The sequence below is a fragment of the Syngnathus floridae genome, chromosome 12 (assembly GCF_059516105.1).
Source record: "Syngnathus floridae isolate MCC-2025c chromosome 12, RoL_Sflo_1.0, whole genome shotgun sequence".
In the NCBI taxonomy this organism is placed as follows: domain Eukaryota; kingdom Metazoa; phylum Chordata; class Actinopteri; order Syngnathiformes; family Syngnathidae; genus Syngnathus; species Syngnathus floridae.
The window spans coordinates 4,435,219-4,450,631 of record NC_142424.1 but is presented as its reverse complement, the minus strand read 5'-3'; the positions used below and the strand labels follow the sequence as shown (position 1 = coordinate 4,450,631).

Below are 15,413 nucleotides of genomic sequence, written 5' to 3'. Positions count from 1 at the left end.
GTCAGAATCGGGAAGAATGATTGATAGACGTGTTTGGCTGCGGAAGATGTTCTTGCTTCCAGCACTCACGCAGAGAGCACGGCTGCCTCCCGCACTTTGCGCAGCAACAGTCTGATTGATGAGGGCGAGCTAACATGACGAGTAACTGGAACTCATTGTGTTGCACTGAGACGTCGAAATCAGGTGTCGTGGCATCGTCACACACAGGAAGTCCGCATTGCTAACGTTTACGGCGCTAGCTAGGGCTAATTTTTTGGTCCCTGTGACCCTTTTTGGGAGGATTTAAGTTCCTGAGGTGTGGCGAGTGCAGAAACAAAGTGAAAGGTCAGCGTTTTGATTGACACAGTTGGAGTCGGCCTTTTCCTCAGACAAATGTTCTTCTCATTAGCATAGGCGGGGCGGAGGGGGGGGGGGTCAGGCTGGCGTGAGAGGTTGGTTCGAGGATGGGGGTGAAAAATAGTCCGCGGGCGAGTGACGAGGACGACCAAAGGGGTGAATCCAAGGACTGGCCTCCCCCCTCCTCCCCCCACAGTGACGATTCCCCCTGACAGCCAAAATGGCCGCCCGGCGTTAATTAGTGCTGGCCTTCCCCAGTCACCAAGGTTGTTGAGCACCGTGGGTCATTTAACACTCTTGCCTGCTTTGCGCCTGCTCTTTTCTCTGCCAGCTGTGCCACTTTGTCCGGCCGAGTGGAATGGCGCCGGGTGACGATGATGCCGGGGCATTAGACGTGTGACTTTCATGTTTTCACCTCATGCTCGCTGACCTGTTTGTTTTGTCATGTGCTGCCGGTACGCGCGAAGGGGGGGGGGGGGGGGGGGGTCGTCGCTCGTCCAAATGACTTCAATGCTCATTTGATGCTGTAATAACGGCTGAGGTTTTCTTTCATCCGAGTTTTGCCCTTGATGACACATATGAGAGGATTTCAATCGGCGAACAATCAGTCGAGAGGGAACTTGTGTGCGCAAGGTCATACGAATGTGATAAACACACCATGAAATTGTATTTAGGCCCCGGTTTAGTTTAAAAATGTTTAGAGAAAATCAATAAAGCTACAGTTGTATAACAGCTAAGATGTTACTTAAAACATTCCCCAAGGTTTTTTATGATTAGCCGTGAAACTGATTTATTTCCTCTGCGTTGACCAGCGTGCCAGAAAGTGTTCCAAAATTTAAATCTTCAGCTCCCTTTGACATTCCTCCACACATTTCTGCATGTATCACAATTTCCAGAAGCTTTCCCAAGAGTATTTTTTCCCCAATCGCGGCAAGTCGCATGACTTGTTTATATCCAAAACATGTGTTTAAAATAATAAGCGGCCGTTGTGCATTGTGAAGCAGAAAACAGGAGCAAATCATGCAACTGCAAATGCGTCCGTTTTTTTTTTTTTTTTTGCAATCTTCCAACTCATTTGAACGCAGCGCCGCCGCATCTTCATCATCCTGATGTCAATATGGTCTCGGACGCCGGCGGACGGGAGGTCAAAGCTCGTTAGGTGCACCTATTAGCGCGTTTAGAGAAAAGCGTGCTTCGCCGCTGATGGCTTTTAACCACGAAAGGTTGTGTGTGCTTTTTTTTTTTTTTTTTCTTCAGTTTCCGTGTGGCACGTCATATCATTAGCCGCGAAAGGAGGAGCGCGCGGTGTCTCAGCATCCCGGCTTTCCGTCCCCTTTCCACATACATTAGTGTCTCCATGTCACATTTCATGTGTAGCGGAAGGGGAAACGCGTTGGTTCCCCGGCCGAATGTGGGCTAAGGGGAAAAAGTCGGGCCTTGGGCAATGCGAGCAAAGGAGAGTTGTGGCATTAATGGTGATGAGTAGTGATCACAGACTCTGGTCATTAGACTAATAGGACTGTATTCAAATTAGCCCGGGATGTTGTTCTTTTCTCCTCCCCCCATCCTCCCGTTATTGTCATGCATTGGAAAACACATCTTCCCCATGCAAGTTCATCTCCCTTCATTGTCTTAACAAAAAGACTAATTAAATGAAGCGTTCCTTCCTAATTAATAATTATTTTCCCCCTGTCAAGCGGAAGAATGTTTCTTACCTCGATACCTCCTCATTATTTGACATCTTGTGTTGTTTGCGACGAGCCTTTTAATAGTGAGGATGATGACATTGATGACATCATTAGGAAATGACTAATAGTAGAAAAATAACGAGACATAATCAAATGCAGTCGCAGAGGGCCAAATTGCTGCAGCATCTTATTTTGCGATGTCTTTGATCGATTTGGAAAATGATTACAACCGACATTACAGCCGATTTAGCATCAGATATAAAATATCCGCCCATCAGATTTGAGTAGTCTGCTATTTATTTATCTCCTCGAACCTCTAAGCCAAAATAAAGATTTTGACTTTGCAAAAATGACATCAATAGAAATGAAACATCAAATTGACTTGGAGGGCAACAGGTGCATGTTCAGGTTAAATGTTATGAGAGGTTATATATTAAATGACGCAAGATATATTATTTTCTGTAAAAAAAAAATTCAACCATAGGAATCACACCCCAAAATTAACATCACGACGTCAATATAGATTCCACAGCAGGAGGTTTTTTTTCAACAGTGATCCAGAAAGTTCATCTTTCCAACGCGGCCCCACAGCGGCAACATTTTCCAAGTGATGGTTATCCTCTCTGCAATGCCATCAGGTCGCGTTAGATCTTAGAATGCCACACGCGGCTCCGGTTACTGCAGGTAAAAGCAGCGTAAAGGTCTCGCCGCTCCGTCCGTGTTTACCCCGAGCTCGGCGCGCTCCTCCCGTGATGACGGCCGACAGGACGGCGAGCGTCGGCGTTGATCAACGCGTCGGCGCTGCGGGCGTACCCTCGCCCCATTCCACCCGCTCGGGCCACGCCTCTGGCCCCGGTGTGATTTTACGGCTTGACAGTGACCCTGCCAGGGATGAGCTAGTACTCTAGTGCTCCCTGAAAATGTCCAAGGGGTGTTAGAGGGGAAAGGGGGGGGGGGCTTCTGCGTAGGCCAGTTGCTGGGGGTCACTTTATATTGTGCCTCGTTGGTCCATGTGGTGACCTTGCAGGCCGCTCGGCCCGCCGGGGAGTGCAAGGGAAGGGGAAGCGGAGGGTCACGATCCCCGCGGTGCACGTGTTGGACGCAGATGCTAACGCGGCCTGACGAGGGTCTATTGGAAACATATTCTCCGGGCCCTCGCCACTTTAGCCCCCTTTTTTCTGTTGCTTTTTATTTTCATGCTCCCCTCTCTGACCCGATGGAGCCGAGCAGCGATCGCTGACCTTTTCCCTGACACTGAATTGTTCTGCCCGGCACCATAGGATCACTGTTTACGCACCCCGGGCGAGAGCCTCGGGGAGAAAAGCATGCTGCCTACACCGCATAAGCATAAACACACACACAAGTTTTGTCCAATTGAGCGTCTCTTTTAGTCTGTGTGAGTCCTTTGTTTCTGCAAATTGTTATTATGCAAGGTTGCCCAGGAGACGGGTGTGCAGAAATGTCTGAATACATCATCAACAATGTCTTATTGTGGTCAAGCTAAGGCGAAATTTTGTGAGATTTTCACCATTCATGTTTTGGATGTCCGTCCTTCTGGCTCAAAATGTTGCCAGTTTTTTTTGCACCAGGGCGTCTCCGGCAAAAAGACAATGTTTGAAGATGTTAGCGCTCAAAGGGTCTTTGGTGGAAGTGGGCGCACGAAGAAGAGCCAACGCCGCCGTCCTGTAATCTCTCATCTGGAACGTGTAAATCATGACTCTGTATACGCTCAACTCTGCAGCCCCTGACAGATTTATACAGCACGAGCTTGTGTTTCTTAGGCTCTAGAGGCAAAGAAAATGTAAACTTTTTGAAACAGTTTATCACGGTGACTCGCTTGGTTTCAAAGGGTCGGGATCATAAACACTTTGGGCGAGAAGTCCTGTTTGTTTTCCGGGGGTTTGAGATTCAGCCCTTACAACCACAGACACGTTACGGGGCAAAAGTAAAAATTATTTTAGTAGACAAGCTTAAAAACAAATGATAGCGTTGCCTTGACTTGACTTTTGACCCGACAAAACTTTATCAAGATTTGAGTCGGTGAGTGCCAAAGACACGTGCCATTTGCATCCTTTGAGCAAAACCAAAAAATCAGTTGCCGGACAATATAACAGTCTTGTATTCTTTATCTAATTAGTGCCGTACTGATGAGCTGGGAAAGGAGTCGAGCTGTTCTGAACTCCACTTGAATTCTCGGTAGGATATGCTTGGATTAACTTTGGAGGCTAACTTTGGAGGCTTTTGCCACATATTACGCCGCGCGGGCGGTCAAATTGTCTTTTAACTGCTACTACTGACTCTTAAATGTAGCTCTCTTTTTCCTGGAAGTCGTCGGCTCTTCTTCTGTCTCTTATTTTTTGTTCCGTCTCTGTACGGCCCATTTGTCGGTGACCGCCGCTTTACAAGACAGCAGCTGCCACTTCTCTATAGAAACCACGAGGCAAGCTGGAATTAGTTCACACGCCTTTCAATTACTCCTTGGCCGCCTCTTCGCCACGTTCGAGGTCGGCCACTTTAAACGGCGCTGGTGTCGTGTTGTGTTCTGCATCAGAGTCTGCGCGGCTTGAACGTCGGCGGCAGGGGAGCTGACATGGAACACGAAGGTTAAGTGACAGGCGGGGCACAATAAGGTCAGCATCGGAGCGTCGCCCTTCCAGACCTCTCAGGAACAGAGCGGCAGGAAAAGGCCCAGTCAACTGCTTGCAGATGTGTCTGGACGCATGCTTCACCGGAAAACACGAGGCAGGCGCCGCTCTCTGATGGTACCGCCGGTCACTTCTAATCTGCATCTGGCTGACAAGGGAGACATGCAACACTCCAGTCAGGAGTCACGCGTGTGTGTGTGTATGTGTGCGCACGCGTGTGTGTGCGTAATCTCAGCCACCCGACTCGATTGGACCTTGACAGGATATTTTGACTAATCTCCTGATAGCTGGCATCTTTGCTTGAGCTTGAGGAGTTCATGCACCCAGGGAGGTCATAAACATCCTCGGCCATCAACTTTGATTTGGTTCACTTTTCTATACCTTTTATTAGTTGAATGAGGTTCGGTTTCTGGTGTGGTTTGCACTAAAGTGACCTTTCGGGGGTTATTTGTACACATCATGGAAAACACCATCGAGTGGCTAACACATAGCATTTCTATGGCAGAGTTTAAATAACACATTTGCAGACAATATAACAAAACTCACAGGTATACTATATTTTTATGACTACTACTTATTTAGTCACTTATTTGTGAAACTCTTCTTTGTTTGCATCTGTATAACTCTAGCCTTCCCAATAAAAATGGCGTATCCCTACCTCTCGGTAGTTGAATAAATAAACACCCCGGCCACTTTATGAAGAAATACAAGCTTGTAAGTTGAGTCGGCAGTGTTGCTGAAGCGAGTCACTTTAGACAGCAGCTGACTTGAGGTTTTAATTAGTTTAAAGCTGTGAGATGTTGCAAATTTATGATTATTATTTATGATTATTTATATTATTATTACCTTCAAATTTAGCCTAAAAAGTTAATCATTGCAATGTAGTATAATGCTATTTTAAATAGCAAAGGCAGCACTTTGGAAAATTGAAGAAAAAAAATGAACGTACCTGGTTTGTATCACAAACATGAAAAATACATTTAAAATGAGCTGTTTGAAAACACTCCACACTATTATGCTACTTTTACAAATGTAAAGAGCAGCCCAGACTTGAAATGAGATTCAGGGAGTAATGGCTTAACGAACTTCACAGTCAACTCAATTGAGGGCCAGCCTGCGTGTGTCTCATTTGCGTTATTATATTTACTAATAACCGCAGGATACGGCCACATTTGCCGTCACTGTTCTCTCAATGTAATTTAAGACTTTTTTTTTTTTTATAAAGACAAACGGAAGTCAAGTTTTAACGCAAACTAATTTGTGTTTTTTTTTTTCCCCTCCAGCCCTGCTGTGTCCTTTAACGGCTTATTACGGCGTGCCATTCAGCAGCTCCCAAAGCTACGTCATCAACTTGTTTGTTGCCCCCTTCAGAAGTGCACGAGGTGTCACCAAGGAGGAGACAAGGCAAGTGATGCGAGTGTTTGTGAAAGGCGGAGGAAGCGCGATTGTGCTGCCTTTGCTATCTGTGTGCGCACACACAATTACACACAACGTTTGTAGATGGTGTGCTAGTGAAATGCCGCGCAGAGACACATAGCTGCTTCACCATTTCTTGAAAAACGAGATGTCTAAGAAAACCCCAAAATGTAGCGTGGGCGTAATATTGCACAAAAGCGTATCCACCCCCTTCACTAAAAAAAGCACCCCTCAAAAAGGTGGGAATGTTGGAATAATCTTTTCAGTCAGTTAATTAAATAGACATTTCATCTGTGAAAATCCAGTCGACTATCTACAAATAAATAAATAACCAATTTTTTTTAACATTACTATTTTTATGAGGTACCGCACCAATTCTTTATTTTCATTGAATAAGAAAATAATATTTCATTGTGACTTTTTTTCTTGTAAAAAGAAATAGTAAAACTCTGACTTTTTTTCTTTGTACTCCTATTTTCCCTTTTTTTCCCTCCCTGCATTACCTTTACACATCTTGAGATTCCTTCAGCAAGAATGTGCAGAAAAAGGGAATATCTTTCAATATGTTCATTCCCCCTGTCATCGTCTCAATTTTTTCCGCCATTCCAGGTCTTGTTTTCGTCCGATTGTGTGCACCTATTGATTGACAAGTGGCTCCAGAGCCACTCAGGCCTCTTAAAATACCAGGCCGGGGCTTCGGGTTTCAGGCCCCGGCCTCGGGCCCCGCTATTGTCTACGTCTGCGAGGCTGGCTCCATCCCAGCCCGGCCCGGCCCGGCCCAGCCCAGTCAGCCCCCCATTCAGCCTGCCCGCTCTCGGTGGGGCTGACAGGGTGTCAACACTGACAAGAACATGGCAGTCGGGAAGAGAGAGACAGGTAGACGGCACACAGGCCCAGGCGCCTTGGATGGCAGGTCATCTCAAGGGTCTTGCCTTTCTAGTGCTCCTCACTCATCTTTGCGTCCCCTTCGGTGTCAGCGTTGTCTTCCCGCCCGCTCGCCGTTTCACAAGTTCCCCGGCTGGGCGGGGGGGGGGGGGTGTTTACTGACACCGCGGCGACTGTCACTCATAGCGGGTGAATGGGCCAGAGCTCACGTTTCTCGCGAGGTGAATGGCGCATGCAATCGAATCTCCCGTACCTTCCGCCAATTTCATGCAATGGATGCTCTGCGGTTACACCGCCGGCTTTGTGTCGGCGGCTTATTATGTACAGTTTAGTTATTACGATGGCGTCCGTAGATCCGGGATCACACCCTCGCGCCTCTTTCATGTGGGGCTTAGCGTCGCGTCTCGTCTGCCCCTACCTGACATTTTAATCAGGCTGAGTTGTTGCGCTGCCACATCCCCTCAGCTCGAGAGTCTCATCCGGAGAATGCATGTAATGAAATTTGCCCTAAATCACGGACATCAGGCCGGAGGTCCAAAAGGTTAAGAGGAGCGCCGGGTCAGGTCCCATATAAAGCTCCCTGGGCAGAATTAAAAGGGAAAGGCTCCCTTTGTCCAAGCGGCCACACGGGTCAAGCAGGTCAGGAGGTTAGTGTCAGAGGGTGGAAAGGTGGAGGGTGTGGGTGTGTGCAGGGGTGGGGGGGGTCCTCCACCCTCAAAACTAAACACTCGTTCAACACCCACCCTCCAAAATCCAAATCGCTTCTTTAAAAAGTGGGCCATGACGCCATGTCCTAATCTAGTACAAGCACCTGTGACATCATTGTTAGCGACGCATGAAGGCAGATGACACAAGGGGGTGAGGCGGGGGCGGGGGTTGGGGGGTGAGATGTTTGGAGGGGCCAAATTAGATTCACGTCAAACCCCCTGCTCATTGATAAAGATGACAGATGCTCGCACGGGGCACGGCGCGCCAGAGTCAGACGTTAACGCGGTTAACTGTTATTTGCTAGCAGTGCTATTACTCTAAATGGCATTACGGCAGGATGGGTGGCTGCGAGACGCGCCGGCGGGCCGGCTGGGTGTGTGCTCGCGTGCTCGCGTGCGTGTTTTATGGCTCGACTCGGAGCCGCTGTTTTTGAATATTGAATGAAAATGGAGGCTGATTGAGACGGATGGGTGTTGATGCCTGATGTCCCACTTGGGACAAAGACGCTAAGAGGGCGCTAATGAAGGAGAAACCTTACTGGAGGAGTTGCAAGCACGAACGGTTTGGATTCTGTACGGCTCTGTTGGGATTCCATTTTGACAGTAGCAGTGGTCAGAAGTACAACTTCAAGTACTTTGTTACTTTGCTTGATCTGATTTTCCCGATATCAATATTTGAGTTTATTTTGAATTTTGCTTCCTACATTTGAAAACAGATAACTGTGGTTTAAACTCATCATTACAAAAAAAACCTTTATACTCGTCAAGTAAATTTGTTGGCTCTTTTAAAAATGGCTCACTTAAAAAAATTGCAAAATTGTTCTTATTTTACACATTAAGACATTATGACTCAAAAACCAATCTGCCATAAATTGGCCAATTTTTGCCATTATTTTCCTCTGTTGTCAATTTTTTTTAAAAAATTACCCAATATAAAAAATCATAAAACAGTTAAATATTCCGCCTGCAATTCATATCTTTATTGTTGCGCTTTTTAAAGGCCTAAAAAGCAAAAGGTTAGTCGCACTTCCTGTTGGACGCCAGTTTTTCCATCCACTTTAACGAGCTAGCTAACATCGAATACACGTGAAAGTGTGCGTCGCTGATAGCAATCCTCGGACCAACAAGAGAATCAATCAGATAGAGTAGTTTGCGTCTGGTCTCATGTCTTCGGGGTAGATCAAGAGATGTCTGCCATGTTTACGTGGAGTGACCCTCATTCTTCTTGTCCATCCCAAGGGCTCTCCTTCTCTCTCTTTCTCTCTGTCAGTTTCACTCTGCCGCTCTCTATCTCAATCTACCTCAGTGTCTCCGCCTCGCTTCCCTTATCAGACTGTCTGCGCTTGTTGACCCTACCTGAGTTGGTTAGTCATCCTCTCCAGGCGTCACTAAGGCAATTTCAGGCATGACAGTAAATCAGCTGACAGGCTCCGCTATCACTAACTGACACATTCAACATCTAAAGCAAAGTTTAATGGCGAGCTATAAACATTTATGGCTACGGCTTTTCTTTTTCGCCGGTGTAACTCTTTTGCCCGAGTATCTGTTTGGAACGAGCTCAGTCTCCTCTTATCACACACACACACGTACCGCGCCAGAGTTACGGAGTCAAAACAAGCTGCCGGCCGGCACCCACGTAACTTGTTTGTTAAGATCGGAGTCATTGCGCCAGAAAAGCATTGATGTATTTATACTCGCTCGCCGCTGATTGGACTGTTGAATGACTGCGGGTCAAAAGGCGCTGATAAGGCCACGGAAAGGTGTGAAAACAGTGCTTGGAATAACAAGACACAAGGTCGGGTTTGTTCCGAGTAAGAGGAATATAATAAAATCATCTGAGGGACCTGTTTTTACAGCACTCCCACTTTGTAAACACTTTAATCAGATAAGAGGCCAAGGAAAAAATGTTGAGTGGTGTGGACTCCCCAAGCATCGCGACTATTTAGCCGAGCTGTCAAAGCGGGCGTCTGACCCTCAATATATGTGTGTGCCTCTGGGAGATTAATACAAGCCGGAAAATTGCTCGAAAATGCAAACAGCAAATATCAGACAAAGTTATTGTTTTGTCAGCTGCTCGAGTGCGCCGTTGCCGTAGTAGTGGGTCTTGACTTAAAATAACTTTTAGTGGCTTAGCATGGTCCAATAGAATACAAAGAATACAATCAGAAAACAAAGAACTGACCTTAAACTCTTTGTATCTTAGGAAAGTCTGCTTAGGTTAATGCTAACAAATAATGCTAAATTAATTGTAACAAGTCTGTGTCACAGTTATGCATGTTTGAACACAAAGAATGGAGCAGCACATGTAGACAAACAAAAATATTCTTTATCGTCTGTGAAAATTGACTCCAATTTCAGCCACCTAATGAGTAGTTAGGTGCTTAATTCTTAATATGCTATTTAAATATGAATACTTTATATGCTATATAGCCAAAGACAGTAATGTACTTGCATAGAAAAAAATACTGTATTAATATTTAAATTCAATGGAACCCTTTATGTGTCTTAGTGTTGACAAAAACTTTCTTAACTTTGTCATTGAAAAGCTCATCCGGCCCGTGAAACTTTGGCACTGTAGCCCACCATACAAGTCATCTTCCAGCATGATGACAAAATAATTCTTATCTCCAAGTGTGCATTAAAATCAGTTTTCCCATCGGCGCACATTGTCTGCACTCATACAATGGACAGTGCAGTTAGCCATCCCCCGTGCAGCGCACACTGTCGCTCGCACACAAAGTTCCCTCGGAGTGCAAAACAAAATCGGCGAACAATGCAACAAAGGAGCTCGCCGAGCATCCCGGATCGCGAGTGGCGGCGGCGCGGCGCAGATATGACAACGTGGGTTTAATTAGAGCATCAACACCAGCATGCGGCAGTGGCCGGCTGATAAGGAGAGCAGACAGATGACAGGAGGTGTGTGAGGCCGCTTGGAGACAGTCTTATCTCGGGGCGGAGAAAGACTGCAGCCGCCCTGGCTTCCTCACGCAATGGAGGGAGGGGTGGAGAAAAAGGATGTGTGTGTGTGTGTGTGTGTGTTTGTGGAATACGCGATAGGCTTGTTACCTGTGAGTCAGCCGCGCTTTCTTCCTGCTCGACTGGCACGTGTCATGTGCGGGTCAAAGGCTTCTTCGATGCCTCAGTGCCATCTTGCGTTCTGTCCGTCGCTCGATTTAGCCGACGTGTCGCAGGGGGGCAACGAGGATGACCTTGCGGACACTTGATTAAGTACGCTGGCTCAATGGATTGTCTCTGATAGCAAGCGCTTTTAACTCGGCGCAGCATTTAGGAGTTAGTTTAGCCTGGGTTGTCAGTGGAAATTACGAATCAAACCTGTATTTACTTTTAAGGGTAAGGCTTTAAGTTTGAAATAACATTTGACCTTTTTGACAATCTGTTTGTAGTTTTAATCATTTTGGACAGGAGGGTGGTTTTTCGCTATTTTTGGCAGCGGTCCCCCGCAAATGTACGACCGGATTAGAACCAGCTGATTTCCAACACAACTTCAAGTGTACGTGTGTTTAAAGGCCTTTCCGTTCTTAATTGAAAAAGGTAAACCTGAACCGAGACGCGAGCATAACTAAAGTTTTAGGGATCAGACTTTAGAGTGGAAAATCGGCGACAGTGTTTTTCATGTGCTCTGAAAGGAAGGCATCAAACAAAGTGTCGGCAGATGGATGACCATCTATTTGTGTTTGTGTATGCTAACGTTTATGGGGGATATTAAGTCACTGAGGGAGATGTCCATAAAACGGGAAAAAAAAAATCCATATAGCCCTGCTGCTTCGGCTTTAATGTGTGTGTGTATATGAGTGTGTTTGTGTGTATGAGTAGGTCTGGGTGGGGTGGAGAGGGGAGGCGGGTGAGGGAGGGGGAGTGAGCGTGAGGCTCTGGCTCCTAGCTGTCTGCGCCTTGCTCCCTGCCGCTCACTGCACACCACATTATTTTTAACCCACTGCCTCCGAGAGGAAGCAGGAGACGTTTGGGCCTCTGAAGTCCAGCACAATGAGGAGTGCGCGCCCACACATACACACGTACACACACGTGCACCCACGCACACAATTAGTGAGTCGCACACACGCGCTGATACACCTACACAAACGCACAAACAGACACGCCGGCTTTTGTCATCTGCCAAACTAGCTTTTGTCATCTGTCAGCGTACACACACCCCCACACACATCGAGACAAACACACACACACTCTTTAATAGACACTTTATCGACTTTCCCCTCGGCCACCAGACGTCCACCTTCCACTCTGCGCCGCCTCACCCTGGCCGTGGCGCTAGGCCCGTCCATGTTGACCCAGATCCTCCTGCGGGTCAACTTGGGTCAGTGGGCCGCAAATGAACGGCTGCTAATTACAGTAAACACCAACACGGCGGCGCGTTGGTGTGGCTGTCCGCGTGTGCGTGCGAGCGAGGGTTGAGAGTGGACCGGCCGAATTCCTGGGAAAAGGGAAGGTCCCGTGAGGCAATCAGGCTCGTTTGATTGTCCCGTGTGCGGGGATGTTTAGCTTTTAGCCACTTGTGTCTATTTTCTCACTTCCGCTACTGCAAACTTAATCACCAGCTTGCTGATTGGCACTCGGAAACATGTTTGGGTCAAAATGACCCCTGAAGCGACTCGGGTCGTAGGACCAAACATAGGAAAGACTTGATTTACTTTGACTTGATATTCATGAGACTATTTTCTAAATAATATAAAAAATAATTATATTATTATTATATTATAAAAATATTAAATGAACCATATTTGCAAGGTTTGCATCTGTTAGCTACCTGTTGTTGCGGCTAGCCTGTGATCACATGATCCGCTTCCCCCCCTCCTCTTCCTCCTCCTCCTCCTCCTGCCTGCCCGCCGCCTCACATGACTCCATGTTGTCTAATTGACTCCACTCTCTGCAACGCACCCAATCAAGCGCTCCCAGGATGCCTCACGGGGTGGGGAGGAAAGGGGGGGAGGAAGCGACAGACTGACTGAGTGGTGCCTTGTAAGTGTTTAACCTCCTGCAGAGGGGAAACACGTACACACCAACACACACATACACGCGGTGCGGTGTGACTGACTCGCCTTCTGAAGCCAGTGCCATTGAAATCAGATTACAGATGAGGCAACCCATAATTTCCAGAAAACCACAAACGCAGCGGCCTTGGAAACATACACTTCTTCTTTGCTCGCTTCCTTCCAACACACACACACAGACACACACACACTGGAAGGGAAAGGTGATCAACAGGGAAAGTGATGGCCGGGGGTGAATTGAGGGTAATTAAGTCCAGAACCTCCATGTCTGAATCGATGAGATGAGAGGTCGCAGGCCCATCTCACGTTGCACGTCTCTGTTTGGACTCTTTCTCAACCCTGTTTTCTGTCCTTTATCTGCACCTTCTATTTTTTGATTTACTTTCAGTACCGCAGCTCTTAATCCATTATTAAATGAATTGGTTTTAAGATGAGTTAAAAGTTGTATTACAGTAATTAGTCGGCCCCCCACATTCCGACATTGTCACTTTACATACTTTGTGTTGAGCAATAGCAACTCCGAGCTCAGTCGTATTTTCCACCGCCTTGTCATCGTCAAGTGTCCTGATACTTTTGAGCAGGTCTGTGCGAAATCACAACAGCCCCCTCTCCACGGGGGCGGCAGTCGACATCCTGCTTCACGGCCCATCCAGCCGCCACAGTGTGCAGCCAAACGCCCTGAAAGTGTCTGCCGCATTGTTCTCCCACTTGAAAGTCAGCAAAGCTTGGTCAGCGTCCTCTCGTGCGGCCCCAACAACCTATTCACACGCTGCGCCGTATTTTTAGCTCGCCCGACTTCGTTCCTGTTGTTCCGGCAATTCTTGAGTAATCTTTTTCAGACGCCCTCCTCCTTCGCCCCCTCGGCCGCACCACCTCCTCTATTGTATTTTTAGACAAAGGTGAAAAATGGCCGAGCTGATTGTGAATTATGAAGGGCCTTCCCGTTGATGAAGCGTTTCTCGAGTGCCAGAGAGTGAGTGGGAGAGATTTTTGTAGTTTTACAAAAACACTATTAAGATGAGGATACTCGGCCAAGAATATCACTGAACTTGACTTGTGGGACACTGCATGCATTTTGTCGATTTTTACACAAATCGTTAAAATTTGAGATCGGTTGAGCAAACTTTGGCTGTTTGATTTACTTTTATTTCTTGGGAACGGTCTCCATTTTTGTAGTCACGCGCGTGAATCAAACCAAGCAAAAAGGTCAAAACAGTTAAGCTAAATAGTTCCGTTGATGCAAAATGGAATTTGCGGTACTAATAAGCGTGACGCCATCAGCAGCTGTGAGAGGTTTCGCCACACTGCTGACTGCACGTCCTCAGTCACTTGCTGGCGGAATCAGCTGATGCCCAGTCCATTTTTTCCCATCTCGTTCTGTAGACTAATTTACACTAAAAGTCCACGTGACCAAATCACATTTAATGCTTCTGTCCTCGTTTTTTTTTTTTTTTTTATATAAACGTTAAACAACATTTAGTTCCCTGCATTGATTTCAATGAGGATAAATTATTTTGCTTATGTCATGATAGACACACCGCTAATGTAGCATATTTAGGCCATATTTGATTTTCTATGCTTTTGCTGTAGTTAAGATTTCGAGTGAGGTTGTCTTTTTTTTTTTTTGTGATGCTTGGCCGTACATAGGTTTATATATTACCAATTGGTGATTTCCGATGAGGGCAAGCTGGCATTAACGGTCTATACGGGTATGCTGCATTTGTATTGACTAACGTATTCCCAATCTGAAGATACATGTGTTAATTTTTTTTCTTACCATTTATTTTTCCTCTCCAAAGCTCATTTGTATCTTAAATTGGAGTTGGCACGTAACTTTAAAAAAATAAAATTGGGGCACCACTGCATTGTTTTTTTGTTCAAATTGTAAATTAGCTTTCAGTTTTGATTTAGTTTTTTTTACTATAATCTAAAAAATATCAAACTTGTCATTGTTAGAGGGGATTTTATAAAATCTTTCTACATTCAACTGAAATCCAACTTTTCATGACAGGCAACAAAAGGGTTAGGAGGCGTCTCATCATTTAAACTCGATTAAGAGGGTTGCTGTGACGTTTACAAACCATTTTGCGTTTTGTTGTCCCTTGACAAAGAGTTCCAGTTGACTAATGGGGGGGGGGCAAATCCAACACATTCCATCGAAAACACTTTCGTGCGTGCCTTAATTGGTTTTCTTGAAGTCGGCGGGCGCAGACGGGGCTAAAGTAGGAGAAAGTGGGTGGGGGTACTTGAAGGCGGGTGAGTCAAACCACTCCGACAATCCACGTTTCAGGCGACCGTGTTTCATTTCCTGTTGCCTGCCTCAGTTCCCCCTTCAACAGCATTACCTGTTGAAGCCAGTTAAATCGCGGACAGCGTGATTAGAAGGCCACTGAGGACACTCCGTCTGGGCAACAAAGTAGGGACTAGCCTTTAATTCAATTTATCTTTACAAACATACACATCTGTGGCTAATTTAGCGCAAATTTTCGAGATGTCTTTTACCGCTTTGACGGAGAAGTTTGGCCTTAACTAAAAAACACTCTCTCCTCCCGCAGCCGCACGCATATCTGGATATTGATCATGTAGCTCGTAATAAGGTCTAAGGTAGTGAGTGCTGCATGAAACAGTACATAAAAAATAGTCCTAATGGTGCGTTAATGACCAGGATCAAAAGACGACCGCATTAGCCGGGGGATTGCGTAAATTCCC

General features: G+C 46.3%; 1 protein-coding gene across 4 annotated transcripts in view; it reads left to right on the top strand.

The window, feature by feature from the left end:
- Positions 1 to 15,413, top strand: part of LOC148389634 (uncharacterized) — a 191,283-nt gene that overhangs the window by 125,587 nt on the left and 50,283 nt on the right. For all 4 annotated transcript variants that reach the window (XM_088391123.1, XM_088391122.1, XM_088391125.1 and 1 more), the window contains one exon: positions 5,953 to 6,073. The gene's annotated coding sequence lies outside the window, so the exon portion shown is untranslated. The remainder of the gene's footprint in view (positions 1 to 5,952; positions 6,074 to 15,413) is intronic.